The following is a 13716-nucleotide window of genomic DNA, read 5'->3' as shown; positions in this document are numbered from 1 at the left end:
AAAATATGATAATTGAGCCATTGAGGAACTGCACAAATATGCCAGCTATTCCCATATATCATCACCCAGTATTATTTACAGCCATAACAATTGAGCCTTAAAAATGTTTCGCATATTTCAGGGCCGTGGCATAAATTACAACAGCATTCTCTTGGCGCAATACACAAGAAGCGTAAAAAACCACAGAGCCACAAAACAGCTCACTCAGGCAATCCCAGAGAGAGTATCGCTACCCCAAAGGGCCACAGGGCCACAGGGCCGGAGGAAGGCCAAGAAGTCACGGCCCGCGAATTCCCTTTGGGGCCTGGCCAGAGCTTTCTGTTGTTTTCGAATGTATTAATTGCTGCAAATAAAAGACAGATTTATTGTGCGTGTTCGAGTGGATGAAGCGAGGGGCGAAACAAAGGTTATGCCTGCACACTAAAATGTAATTGGACCGATCTCCAGGATGTCCCTAATGGAAAAACCTTCATTGAGGTGGAGACAATTGATTGGCCATGATTATAATTTGTAGAAGGTCTGAAGTTTGAAGAGTTAATAAAGTGGGTTACACTGAACTTCCATTGCATATCTTTGCCACTGTATCTCAACTATTTATGGCCCTGTGTTCCGTGGTACTTTGTCTTTTAGTTCCTACTATTTTTTCATTGAAAAGTATACGCAAGTAAATTGTAATTAATGGCAGTGGCCCAGTGTAACAATAAACAGCAACAATTTGGCCAAAAGAGAAGCATGGAGGGGAAAATGAGTGAGATATAAAATAAAGGCAACTAAATTAATTCCTGGGAATGTGCATAAAAAATTATTTGCTCGCACGCATCAACCCAATGAAGACCCCTATCAAACAGATAGTTCTACATAAATACAGTGGGTATCATAACGTTAAGACTACTGATATGCGTAAAGATCGAACGAGATAAAAGTCAACAGAAATAATAAATGTATCAAATGGAATTCAATCCTCAGCAGACTCCTGCTTCCGAGGAGAACAAGTGATGGCATAGAGGATCTCTTAATAAAACGGAGTTAGCAATCCTTACAGTACTGAAACGCACTGTACAAGTACATGTCTATATATCTGCATAGTCAGTCGCTGCTGCTTTCAGACTATTTGGCAATGAACCAAAAATACGTACAGGTGCGAAAAGTCTGTGATCACTCGGTGGCGGGACCCAGCCGAACTCTGGGAGAGCGTCATCTCATCGTGTGCCCTTTGGTGGCGCCTGCTGTCGACTTCCACAGATTTCCTCCAAAAGATCTCCGTCCCCTGTCTACGTCTTGTCCCACTCCACGTTCACAGACCGAGTGCTCGCAAAGAATTGGGAGAAACGATCGAATTTGTATTCTGTGCTTCTCTGCTTCTCTGTTTCCTCCCCATCTGCCGTGGCGGTGCTTCCTATAGCAATAATATCTTATTGTTCTAGAGCACAACTCGGTTCGTCCGCTTGTTTATTTGTCTTTAGCTTTTTTGTTGTTTCTCGGCAACGAGATTTCTTTTTTGTACAGGATAATACTGGGATACTAAAGGGTATAATATACTCGATGGAATTGAGATATTGAACGCTAGAAGTTATCAAATTAAATAAGTCAACGAACAATGTGATGTATCTCTCTATTTAACTCATATTGGAGCGAGTGGGCAGGGGGCCTTTTCCCTGTATATGATGTAAAATTGTTAATCCCTGTATATGGAATATTTTCAAATAATATAATATGTTTAGCGGGCTTTACGCAAAACTATTAGATATAGAAATGGTAGCAGAATTTTGATTAATGGGTAAATTTCTCTCGAGACAATCGTCAAAAGTATTTTTACTTGATTATTTTTTGCGTTGATTATTTTCCGCTTGGCTTTTCTTTTTCGATTTCGTTGTTGGTTGAGTATATTTTTAGTGGGGAAAAACAGCGGGCGCTCATTGTTGTTGTAAGTTGTAATTGGCCAGGGACGGTAATAGAAAATTATGCATTTTCCTCTCGATTTTATGAAGCAGAGAAAAATTCGTACATAATTAGATTCAATCAAATAAATGCGTTTATCATCACTCTTAATGAAGTAACATATTTCATATTATGATTGAATGAATCGCAAAATGTTTGACGCTTTTAAGGGTAATGGGTTATTTAATTAGCGTGTCCACTATTTAAAAATTGATTGATATTGAATGTTAAATATTATTTTGGATGCTGGAAAAGCAACAGTATTTATTTAAAAGCAAATATTAAATCTCTGCGATAGTCAAAGTCTTAGTTTTACAACCAAATAGATTGTGTCTTTGAAGTGTTAATTATTTCCGTGGTAATAATTACTTTGGAACTTAATTTCGCCTATTATTAATGGGAATTCCCCACTCAAACTTTAATATCAAATTAATTCCCTCCCAAATGCTTGGAAACGTTGACTCAATTCCATCAGGATAATCGTCAAAAGGTAAAATACGAGCGTTGGATCATTAAAAGTGAATCTTTCTCGAGGTCATCCTGCCAACAGTTTCCTCTTTTATCTTCTGTTCATCTTCAAATTACAAATATTAACTTGATTAAGATTGTTCGAGGCACGCACCGTTGGCCACGCCCCCAGTGTGTCAAACACGCTAATTTACTGTTACATTATTTAAACACACACACCCGTACACACACGAACACACTTACAATCCACACCCATAGAGAGGCGATAAAACTGAAAGGTTGTCACTTTGGGTAGCGTTAGGCGGTCGCTCTTGTTGGTTGGGATAGGCAATGGATTGGCTATAGGCGGCGGCAGGGCAGAGCACTAGGGGGAGGCCCAAAAGAAAAACAACAAAGAAAACTGGCGAATGGTACAGCAGGGCGCATGAGCAATATTAGCTGGCAACATTTGGCCAGCAGCATGTTGCAAAGCTGTGAAATATTTTCGCCTTGTGGAATGAAATGTGTGATAATTTATAAGAAAATATATTACAACTAGCTTTTTTTTTATAGATAATTAAGCAGTCAATGCATGGGTGCTCTTTCCCAGCTAGCTTTTATAATAATTTTTCATATAGAACTCATCAGATGTTGCTCCAATGCCAATGCGTTCCACAAAAGTTTCCCGCCAATTGCAGGCCAAAGCCGAAGTGTATACAAACAAACGCACACAGCCACGCACAGACATGCTCTCTAACAACCCCAAAAAGCCGCAAAGCAAACAGAAGGGGAGCCGGAGCTGGAGCTGAGGCGATGGTGATGGCATGCCCATTCGTCTGACGCTTAGTCGCTTTTCGTATGGCAAAAGCGTAAAATCTGCCAAAGCTCAACCAAAAGCCGGCTGTTCTGGCACTCCCACCCCCCTCTCTCTTCCCAACACAATGCATACAACCGTTATTTACATTTTGTTTTGCCGGCTTTTGGCAGCACGACCACGACGACGACGACGACGACGACCGACAGCCGAGTGCCTGGACGAGCAGCACCCGAGTGAACCATCGCATGGCGAAGACCTGCCTGGCCTTTACACTGCATTCGCGTGTAGCCTTCGTTTCAGTTGGCAACGGCCCACACGCTGTAACGGACGTGTTTTCTCTGACAAAAAATCATCTGAAAGATCTGTTTTTGAAGAACGATTTGGGACGTTTTGAATTTTTTGAGAATAATATTTGGAATTTTGAGTGCTTGTGCCCGTGCGAGTCTGCCAGTGCCCAGTGTCCACTGCCCACTGCCCAGTGCCGTGCTGTAAGTGTGTTTTTTTTGAGTTATCGCGATTGCGGCTAAGTGCAATTAGTGCCACAAAATTTAGTGCAATGAATTGGGAAATTGTGTGCTCTAGCCAGGCGAATCATTAGCAAATGAATTATATCAGAAGACTCATCAAATTCGATTGAAATTCACTTGTGTGTGTGTGTGTTTTGAGAGTAAGAGTTTCGGCTCCATTCCAAGGTAATACCCTAACGTCAGACCCTATAAATATGCCCCCGAACATTTGTCACAGCAAAAACCAAAAGCAAAACCAAAACCGTTGCGCATGTTAATTAAGACAAGACATAAAAAAAAGGAAAAACCAAGAGAACCAAATGGAAACGCTGAATGGGAGTGGTGCGGCAGGGGCCATTGGCAATCCATCCATCACTCAATTGCCTGTTCAGAAAACAGATTTCTGTATGTGTTCCGTTTGGCCACCCTCCTCTCTCCCCACACCCCACATGAAGAACTCTATCCCCATTCGTCCCATTCTTTACAGTTGTTTTTTATGCGGACAAAACAAATGTGCATTATTTTTAATTTGAAAATTGAGAACAGAACAACAGTACTCGGTACGGCATAGAACAGCAACGACTGCACATGTGTTTCATGATTTTTTAATCTCTCTTTTGTCGGGTAAATAATTAGCTTTCTGCTATACCGATAAATATTTATGCAAGTGGACGCGCAGCGCACTTCTCCAAACAGATGGCTATGTGATCCACTCCCGAACCGATCCGATGCGATCCGATAGGATCCGATCTGGTACTTCCTAAAATCATGTCAGACTTCCCCTTGGTGGAGCGGCTGGGGCTGACAGCTCTGCTTCCACCAATGAATTTGTCTATTTATCTTGATGCAATTTGTCCTGCCACGCCTTCTCAATTAACAACTGAACCAACAAACGGGCGCAAAGTCATTCCCCGTGGGTTCATTCGGGGGGAAGAAGTCCCTTGTTTTGATGTTATCAGCTGAGAGACGAGTCTGAGTCTGAGTCTGAGTCTTCCTTCGTTTGTTTTTTGCATGTTGCATGTTTTGGCTAACAAAATAATTGACAAAACAAATCATTTACGTGGCGAAAGTTTTGCAGCCCTCCCGTCCACAAACCCCTTGCACCAGTCAGCGGTTAAATTGCACACGGCGGCAAGACACGCAACATGTTTGATGACATAAAAACCAACAAAAAAATAAAATTGTGCAACATTCGGGGTGGGGAGAGGGAGGCCGGACGAATTTCGCGCTGAAATATAAATAACAGCATAATAACGAGGCAGGCCGTCCGAGTGGAGAGATAAATAAATGAGAAAAGGAGGCAAAGACCAGAATAAAACAGAACAGAACAGAACAGCAGAGGAGAAGTAGAAGGAAAGGAAGAAAGGGGCGAGGAGAACAATGGATATTTCTAGGGACAGATCGGATCTGGCTGCTAATTAAAGAAAGAGAAACAAAATACTATTTTCATTGTTGCAACAAAGAGATGAACGCACTTGCTGCTTCAAGTACTATTAATGATCAGAAGAAAAGGAACCTAAATATTGGCCAATTGGCGAAACAGAGAGAGAGATCTCTCTCTAGAACAGTATCTTTAGATCATCACTTAGTTTTGCTGTTTGAATAATCCAACCAACTTCTTATGACAATATAATCAGGATGCTTGAAAACCGATTTTAAATCAATGAACTACTAATTAAAGAAATCATTCATGAATTGTATCCCAAAAAATAATGTTATAGGTGTTTTCGCTCCCTTTAAAAATCCCAAATGAGGTGCAAAAACAAACCAAAAATCGGTTACGGTAATCAAAACAAATGCAAACGAGCATTTAACCGCAAGTTAAATCATATTATGGGCCGCCAGACCACAAAATGTTGCCTACTGTAGGGGAAACGCTGTACCCGGAAGCAGAGAGAGGGGGGCTGGAGTTTGTGTGTTTGGCTTGCGGCTCACAGTCGATTGCCTGATTTACGGACCCGCCCCGCAGACGGAAAGGTTGGTTCATTGCGATAGTCAACATGTTAACATGTTGTTAAACACACGGCGGCACAGGGAGCGGTCTCGGTTTATCCTCCGTATGGCCGCACGTATGGCGAGGCAGTGAAATTTTTACGGCCTGTTTTTGGTTAGAAATCCCCACATTTATGGCTATTAGTTTTTTCGGTTATTGCCGCGTCGCGTTGTTAGTACCGATGAATATACATAGTTGGGGAGTTGCCTCCTACTACTACCACTGGCAGAGGAAATGGCAAACAGCAAATACTTGAATGCTGTCGCAGGTCATTTATTAAAAACGTATTTCTCCTTATTGAACGCCTCACAGGGGGCAATGGATAATACCAATTGATGGCTTTTCCCATTCCCCACCTTTAATGGGTGATCAAAAGCGTTTAACATCTGATTCTCTGGCTTGTCCTCAAGAGAATCGATTATGACTGGTATTTCCAAATGGCAATTTTCAATGAGCGCCATTAGGCATCGTAAGACCTTTAATTTAAGATGGAACTATCGAAGGATCATTTACACTATGATAGTTTTCATCAACAAACTATCTCAAACAGGAAACGGCTTATCCTTGGCTGGAGCATACATATGTGCCCCGATTAGAGTTTGCAGGTGACGATTGCCCAGATAAATAGACAAACTATATAGTGCCTATGGTTTATGGCTCTGATGTATATATCGTTTATGCGTGTGAGAAAACTTTATGGCCTTTTAATTGCTTTCGGTAACTTTGTTTTGTGTTGCCTCCACAGGTCACACAGCAGATGAGGGCCCCAGCATATGCCCCCAAATCACGAAACTGATTCATCTTCAGCTCTTGCCCCACTCGCAATGCTGTTTATTTATGTGCGCCTAATTTATGCGAGTAGTTCCACGTGAACGAGTTTTGTTCTGCAGCTCTGCCCTGCTCTCTTCCAGCATTGTAATAATATTATAAAAATTTCAACAACTTTGTCGTCGTCGCCCCGCCCGATATTGTGGAGAACTTCTACGCAAAACAATTTTCAATATATAATACACCTGAAACAGATCATATGGCTGGTCATACACGCCAGCGGCGGCTCACCTTCACCTCATTGCACCTTTGCCCCATGCCCACTTTTCGTAGCGCATTGCACTAGCCCCTCCTCTAGCCCCCGTTTTTACTCCCAGACCATCAAAGGACGGGAAGGGGGAGGGGGCCCGTCCGTCGTGTATTAACTTTTCATCTAAAACTATTCAAATCTTTTCTGCAGTCAAAATCAAATTCTATGTTTATGACGGGTCTAAGGGGAAATTCCAGGCATATTAAAGCCATCTGGCAACTGCCCTGTCTCTGCCTCTGCCTCTACACCTCTGTATCTGTGTATCTGTGCATCTGTGCATGTGCAACTGAAATGGCAACTGCAATCTGCAGGTGCTGAGATGCCTGCTAATTTATGAGCTGTGCATTGTGTGGGTTAATGTAACAGCCAATTGCGGTTTGAGTTGAACAAGATGGCCCCCAGCCACAGTCACAGCCACAGTCACAGTCACAGCCACATGCCCCCGCAAGGTCGTTTGCAGAGGAGCAGTGGCAAAGGAGTGAGGGCATTTGCATGCCCTATTTGGCAGCAATGGGGAACCCAACCAGAAGTAACTGAAAGTAAAAAGAGTTCAATTAGAGATTAGGGAGCACGAACCCCGGAATAAGAACAGGTCGATAATCCCACTGGTCTGGCTTCCCTCTGGCTGCCGCCTGATTAGCATTCCTTTGTGGGACAGCAGCTGTCGTGTCGTGCCGTATCGAGGGGGAAAAGAGTACGAATATTTATTTAAAAAGAACTAAAACTATTTCGAAGTGTAGTTTAAACTAACAGCTGAATCGGCAGAGCTTCTTCTGTACCTCTGGAATGGAATTCACTTAATTCCCATTCAATGAAAAACGTTGCAGGCGTCTGTGGAAAGTTCAAGGAAGTTCATTTTAACTAGCACTATTTCAGTTACCACTACACTTTGACTTCCTTTTTGGGCAATTTCTAAGGTTCGCATTGCTCGTAAATCTGTGAGAATCATTTGCCAAATTGCCAAACAGCCAAATGAATATTCATATGGCCAGGGGCAAGGGTCAACTCTTGAGTGTTTCTCCCACAACAAATCGCAGAAATATTACGCATACGCCATGGAGGAGGCTCATAAATATATGTGTGGCATAGAGCGGTAGTCTTTTTGCGAGCTGATTGATGCCTTCCTGCCAGGAAGTCGCTTTGGCCAATGGCGTGAAATTCACTTTCATTCGATTTGTGTTTTTATTTGGTTTCTGTTGCGTTTGCTTCTGTTGTTGCCATGCCGCGCACCTTTTGCCGAGGAGGGTTTTATTGATTCCGGCTTAAAACACAACAAGAGAGAAAGAGCCAAAGCTATTGGCAGCTCCAAAGAGGCACGCCAAAAGCCAAATAATTAGCAAGGCAATGCTCGTAATGTTGGGCCATAAATCGAGCGTCTGACATTTCATGTCAAGGCTCGCCAGCAAATCGATTGATAAATTAATCAGAATTAGTCCTTGAAAGTGCATAATAAATATTTATAGGATCTGTATGAGCCTTCAACCCCCCTCCCCCCAGAGAACCGAAACGAATCGAGCAACAATCGACAGGCAGGCAGTCGCAGAGTGCCATGGCATGTCTCTGGTGGAAATTTTTACAATTTCCACTGCAATTTAAACGTCTATCAAGAGGAATGATGAAGAAGGAGTGGTAGCACAGGACTCAGTGCAGCTAACAGAGTCCTTAAAGCTTAGATTAAACTGTACATGGGATATATCCACTCATATATATACTCGTATATCTGTAGAACAAATCTGTTCCATCTGTATCTCTATCTGTATCCAGCAGACAATGAAGCCACTTAAGCCAGCCGCTTGGGTGCCTCTGGGAACTCTGGCTCTGGTTCTGGCTCTGGCCCTGGCATTGGGAGTGCCTGACAAATGAAGACTGACATTTAGCAAACAGTTGAGTGTTCAGCACTGGAAGAACCAAAGCAGAAAAACAGAAAAACCAAATTATTCCGCTTACAACACAGTTGTCGCGACTGCTGGGTTTTTTTTTGTTTCGAAAGCAACTTGTTGTCATAAGGCTGCCTGCAGATTTCCCCTCCTCTGCTGGCTTTGCTCCGCTTTCCAACGTTATGAACGTGAAAGATTTAAAATAAAACCACTTAGCCGCCGAGGCTCCATTTGCGACAATTGTTTAAGCCTCGCGAGCTCTGATAAAGTGTCCTCCGAGAGTCCTTCAGTTCAGTGTTTGAGGGAGGAAAAGTAACTCCCAGAAATCGTGTCAAATGCAAGAGCTTTTTGGGGGGTGTCACATACTCGTATCTGAATAATTTAGTGGGTGGGAGATGAATGCCTGAATGTTGTGACTGAAATATGTCAGCGAAAACTCAGCAAGCATTCACGCCTGAAACAGTTTTTCTCAAGATGAGGGATCGTAGAAGACATGCATAGACAATGATAATCGTGAAGGGACTCTTGAACATATAAACGATTTGAGATTGCTTCCATTGCTTTGTATAATTGGATCTATCATCACTCTAGCCCGATTTCCACAGTTTCTGCTAACTATAATCCACTCCCATCTCCATCCATTTATCTTTCCAAATAAAGAGTAATGGTTTCAGAGGAATTTCCCCAGACAGTACGAACGAGAGAATTCTCTTGACGCCTCCCACTCTCCCCACAGATATCCGCTTCAATTTGAACAATTAATGTCAATCTGCGCCGCGAGGGAATCAGTTTCGACTGCTCTAGTTATATTTATAGTGAAAGAATTATAATCAAACAGTAAAATCATTTGATTTGATTTGATTTCGATTTGGGTGCCCCTTAAGAATTATATTTACAAAGCATTTATTTTATGCAAATCTAAATAGAACCGATCTTTGACTGTCTGCATACGCACTGTATTTGTATCTGTATCTGTATCTGTGTTTGTTTTTGTTAAATATTTATAAAGTGCAAAACATAAATAAGCCAAAGAATAAGGAAAATCTTTGAACTGTGTTACAGCCCGCATAGGAAAGCAGGTGGAAAGCGGTCAAAAATAAAGAAAAGCTGAGGTAAAAATATATTAAAAAATACACACACCTTGGGGCGCTTCTACCTGGGGCGCTTCTAAGTGCTGCTGCCCTCGGGTCAACCGCCCGTCTTGTGTCTCGTCTGTGGAATTGGCTCGAATTTTCAATGCAGTTTCTCATTATTAACTGAAAAACCTGACAGTTGGCCGATGTAATTGTATTTAATTGAAAATGAAAAGCCTCTGCCCCCATACCGATGCAGAAGGTAGACTGTAGAATGCACACACCTGCACGTGGGTGGGGGATGGATGAATGGGTGGATTGGTAGATGGATGGATGGAGGAGGCGACGGTTTGAATGTCAGACTGTGGCAGCATTTCAGCTTGCGGCATCGCTCGATGTCCGCCCGTCGAGAGCGGAAATTTCAGCATGTTCGGGATGTCAACATTCCCCAGGCCCATAGAATGGGGCTTCCCCTCGCCCCACGCCCCCCGCTGTCTGGGTGTCATGCCTCTTTTGTGGGCATTCAAATGCGGCATGCAACAAGTTGGCAGCGCCCACAAAATGGCGGAAACGTGCTGCTGTCGAGGCAGACTGCGAACAGTAGCTCCTTGCGGACGGCGGAGTGGATGGGAGGACCATGAATTATGGAATGCATATTTAAACGCAACTTTAAAGTTTTTTATTGAGCGAGGAGCTGGAGCTGGAGCGGGAGTTGGAGCGGAGCGGAGAGCGTATGCCCGGGAGAGGCAGCATCCGCATCCTAATTGTGGCAAACTTTCGCACACGCTTCATATCCTGTCTGTTCCACAGTCCATATCCCGTGTCCGTGTCCGTATCGTGTCCCTGTTCCTGTCCGTGTCCGTGTCCGTGTCCCTGTTCATTGACTTTGGCAACGACAGCCTGCGATGCCAGCGATGGGCACAAGGATGCAGGACACACAGTGTGACTTTGTTTTTAATACACTCGACTCCTCGACTCCTCGACTCTTCTTGACTCTGCAACACGCCGCTTGCAGCCTGCATCGATCGCCCGGACAAACACGGCTTTGTCGCCGGTCTGTGGCGTGCCTCGGTTCATTACTCCTCCGGCCGTGTCCTGTACAAAGCCGCCATCTGCCAGCCGCCAGCTGCCAGCCGCCATGACTCTTACTTTTTTGTTTGGCTGTTGTCGAAGCTCACGTCAGGCCCTGACAAAGATTATCAATAACAAGTCCAAAGAAGATATCTGTGTGCGCTGTGTGTGCCTTGTCCTTGCAGCGGATATTGGCTATGCCACAAAACTTGTTGGCTCTCCTCCCACTGGCCATTGGATAGTCCTGTTGTCTTGTGTCCTGTCTTGCCCATGATATGGAATATCCATAACATCATTTGTGCTAATATTTGATGGCATCATAGATGGTCTTATATGAGCCCCTCATTTCATTTGAATCATAATTTATGAGCAAGTTCCTTTAAAAGAAGAGGCCAGAAGGTTATTAAGGTTACGGCGTGACGTATTTTGGAATTGTGATCTACATCTTTCTGCCGAATATTACCCCCAATGGAATCGATTGTCCTTCGATGTATCTGTCTTCCCTCCAAGATGTTCCCCAAATTCCAGCATCCGTTCCATGTTCCATTTGTTGTTCCATTGTGAGCCAAAACCAACAGCCGTTTGGCAATTTTTGGAATACCCAATCCCCCCAGCCTCGCACCACCTGTCCCCCGCCCAAAACTCACATAATAATTTGCAATGTGTTCTGGCAGGAAGTTGCCTCTGGAAGTATGTTGAAATACTACGGCGAGGGGCAGGCGGTCGGGCTGTTGGGGCAGCCAGGTGGGAGAAGAGTCCATGGTCGAGCTTGTCATATCCTGTTGGCATCGCTGACAGACGCCGCGGCAGTGGTGGCCCAGAGGTTCAGGTGGCCCCGCCACTCTCTCTCTCTCTCTATCTAGCTGCCAGGCGGAAGTGTGAAATATTTGTTGCCTGCCCCCAAAACCACTCCCTCCCTCCAGTTTCCATGCCTTCCTTTTTCAGAATTTACCTTCTCCTTATGTGCAATGGAATTTCTGCGCTGGAGCGTATTTTATTGGCATTTTGTAGGAAATTTGTGGCCAGCTATGAATTCTTTCGCTTCGTTTTGGGTTCAGCAATTTTCGTATTAAATTTTTCTTCGGCTTTTTCCGCTTTCTACAATTTCTATGTACATTTTCCCTGGAAAATCTCTCAATTAAAACATCTAAATTCGCATTGTGCGTTGTGCGTATAATTGATTTAGCCAAATTGTTAACCGATTGAACGCGGCCAAATTGTGCGGGCCATTCGATGGAGCAGAGCACCGTCCTGGCACAGACAGGGAACAGGTCCTGCCGCCCTGGGGAACCTTTTAATTTCACGCATGCAGTGCATAAATTTGGCATTTGGCATTTGCATTTTACATTTCTGCAGTCGGCCCTGATTATGGGACACTTGTCAGTGGATTTGCATGGCAGAGCGGTTCGAGTGGCAGTCCGTAGTCTGCAGTTTTCCCAATTCCCGATTAGGTGGTGGCCATAATCAGGGGATAATCCATAGATTACATTAAAGTTACTCAATTTTCAGTTGGATTTCCATCTCTTCTCATTCTACCTGAGACTCTTTTATTTATATGCATTTTTGTTTTTATTTATCTTTGAATTTGATTATCTAGAATTGTTTAGATTCGAAATTCAAAGAAATTTAGTGAAGATCAATGCGTAATTCAATTGCATTGCATTTAAGATTTTTCATGAATCAGAGAATCGTCAGAAAAAGCTGATCAATTATGGAATATAGCAAGAGTTTTGTGGTTTTGTGGTTCTGCGGAAGATCGATTTACATTTATGAGGAGTAAGGGGAGGGAGTATCAGGCACCATAATACCATGGTAGTACCACCATTACCGTTACCTTAAAAAAAACTTTGCGATATACGATCCCAAAATCCCTGCAACAACATTGTTGTTCCCGAAAAGTGTTTTTATTACAAAGAATCTTGACACTATTTACAATCAATGTCTCCTCATACAATTTACGAGCTAAACGGGGGCTGCAACATGCGGCTTGCAACAAGATATTCTCTGTAAATTCCGCACCTGTCAGCGCCACCTCCGTCAACGCCTTCTCCTCCGCCTCCTCGAAAGGTGCCAAAGGTGCATGTTTCAGTTCCCAGACGCTCTGGGAATGTTTATGCTAATTAAATTGACTTTAGAGCATAGTACAGCCTCCTCTTTACGCGAACGAGTACGCGTACGATTATATCTCTCTTCTGGCAGAGATGTTTGTTCAAAATGTGGGTCAATTATGCGATTCGTCGCGTCACAGACAAAAATGATGGGTGGCGTGGCAGCGGGGCACCGGGGCACCGGGGCAGCGGTGGTGCCAGCAGAACATCCATCAGAGGCAGTGCCTGGCATTGAATTGCTTTGAGAAGCTTTGTGTGAAAGTGGGAGAGAGGGGAGTCCCCTTTATTAGGAGGCGGAACAGCAGGTTGCCTTACGTAATTATTTGCCAAATTCACACTGAGAAGAGAGATGCAGACTAGAGATGGCCACGTGCTGTGCTTCGTGCGGGTCCGTGCAAGCAATACGCATATGTACATAAGCACGAAAATGCACGAGGCGACGCTGAAACCTGAATCTGTGGTTCATTTCATCCTGCAAGCAGTTCTCCGCTAAAACCTGAAGCTCTGGTCCATTTTCCTGCAAGCAGTTCTCCGCTAAAACCTGAAGCTCTAGTCACAAGCAAATGATCAAGCAGTTCGCTGCTGAAACCTGAAGGTTTGGTTCGCTTCATCCTGCAAGCAGTTCGCCGCTAAAACCTGAAGGGATGGCCAATTTTCCCTTTACCACCAGGTGATCCGCAGAAACCTGAAGCTTTGGTTCGTTTTTCCTGAAAATTTATGCCGCACAGTCATATGTGTGCTTTTTTTTTGTGGCTCTCGCTGTAGGATTCCCAATATTTTGTATAATTAAATTATAAATGTTTGCGAA

The 13716-nt window shown here is 43.7% G+C and overlaps 1 protein-coding gene across 2 annotated transcripts in view; it reads left to right on the top strand.

Moving 5' to 3' along the window:
• Window positions 1-3479: 3479 nt before the first annotated feature.
• LOC108153014 (DNA N6-methyl adenine demethylase) overlaps window positions 3480-13716 on the top strand; it is a 32592-nt gene continuing 22355 nt past the window's right edge. The window contains exon 1 of one of the 2 annotated variants that reach the window (XM_017282760.2): window positions 3480-3690. The gene's annotated coding sequence lies outside the window, so the exon portion shown is untranslated. Of the gene's footprint in view, window positions 3895-13716 lie in introns of both variants that reach the window. The other variant, XM_017282759.2, reaches the window with a different exon arrangement.

This window comes from Drosophila miranda, chromosome XR, assembly GCF_003369915.1.
Source record: "Drosophila miranda strain MSH22 chromosome XR, D.miranda_PacBio2.1, whole genome shotgun sequence".
NCBI lineage: Eukaryota > Metazoa > Arthropoda > Insecta > Diptera > Drosophilidae > Drosophila > Drosophila miranda.
This window is presented reverse-complemented; position numbering and strand designations above follow the sequence as displayed.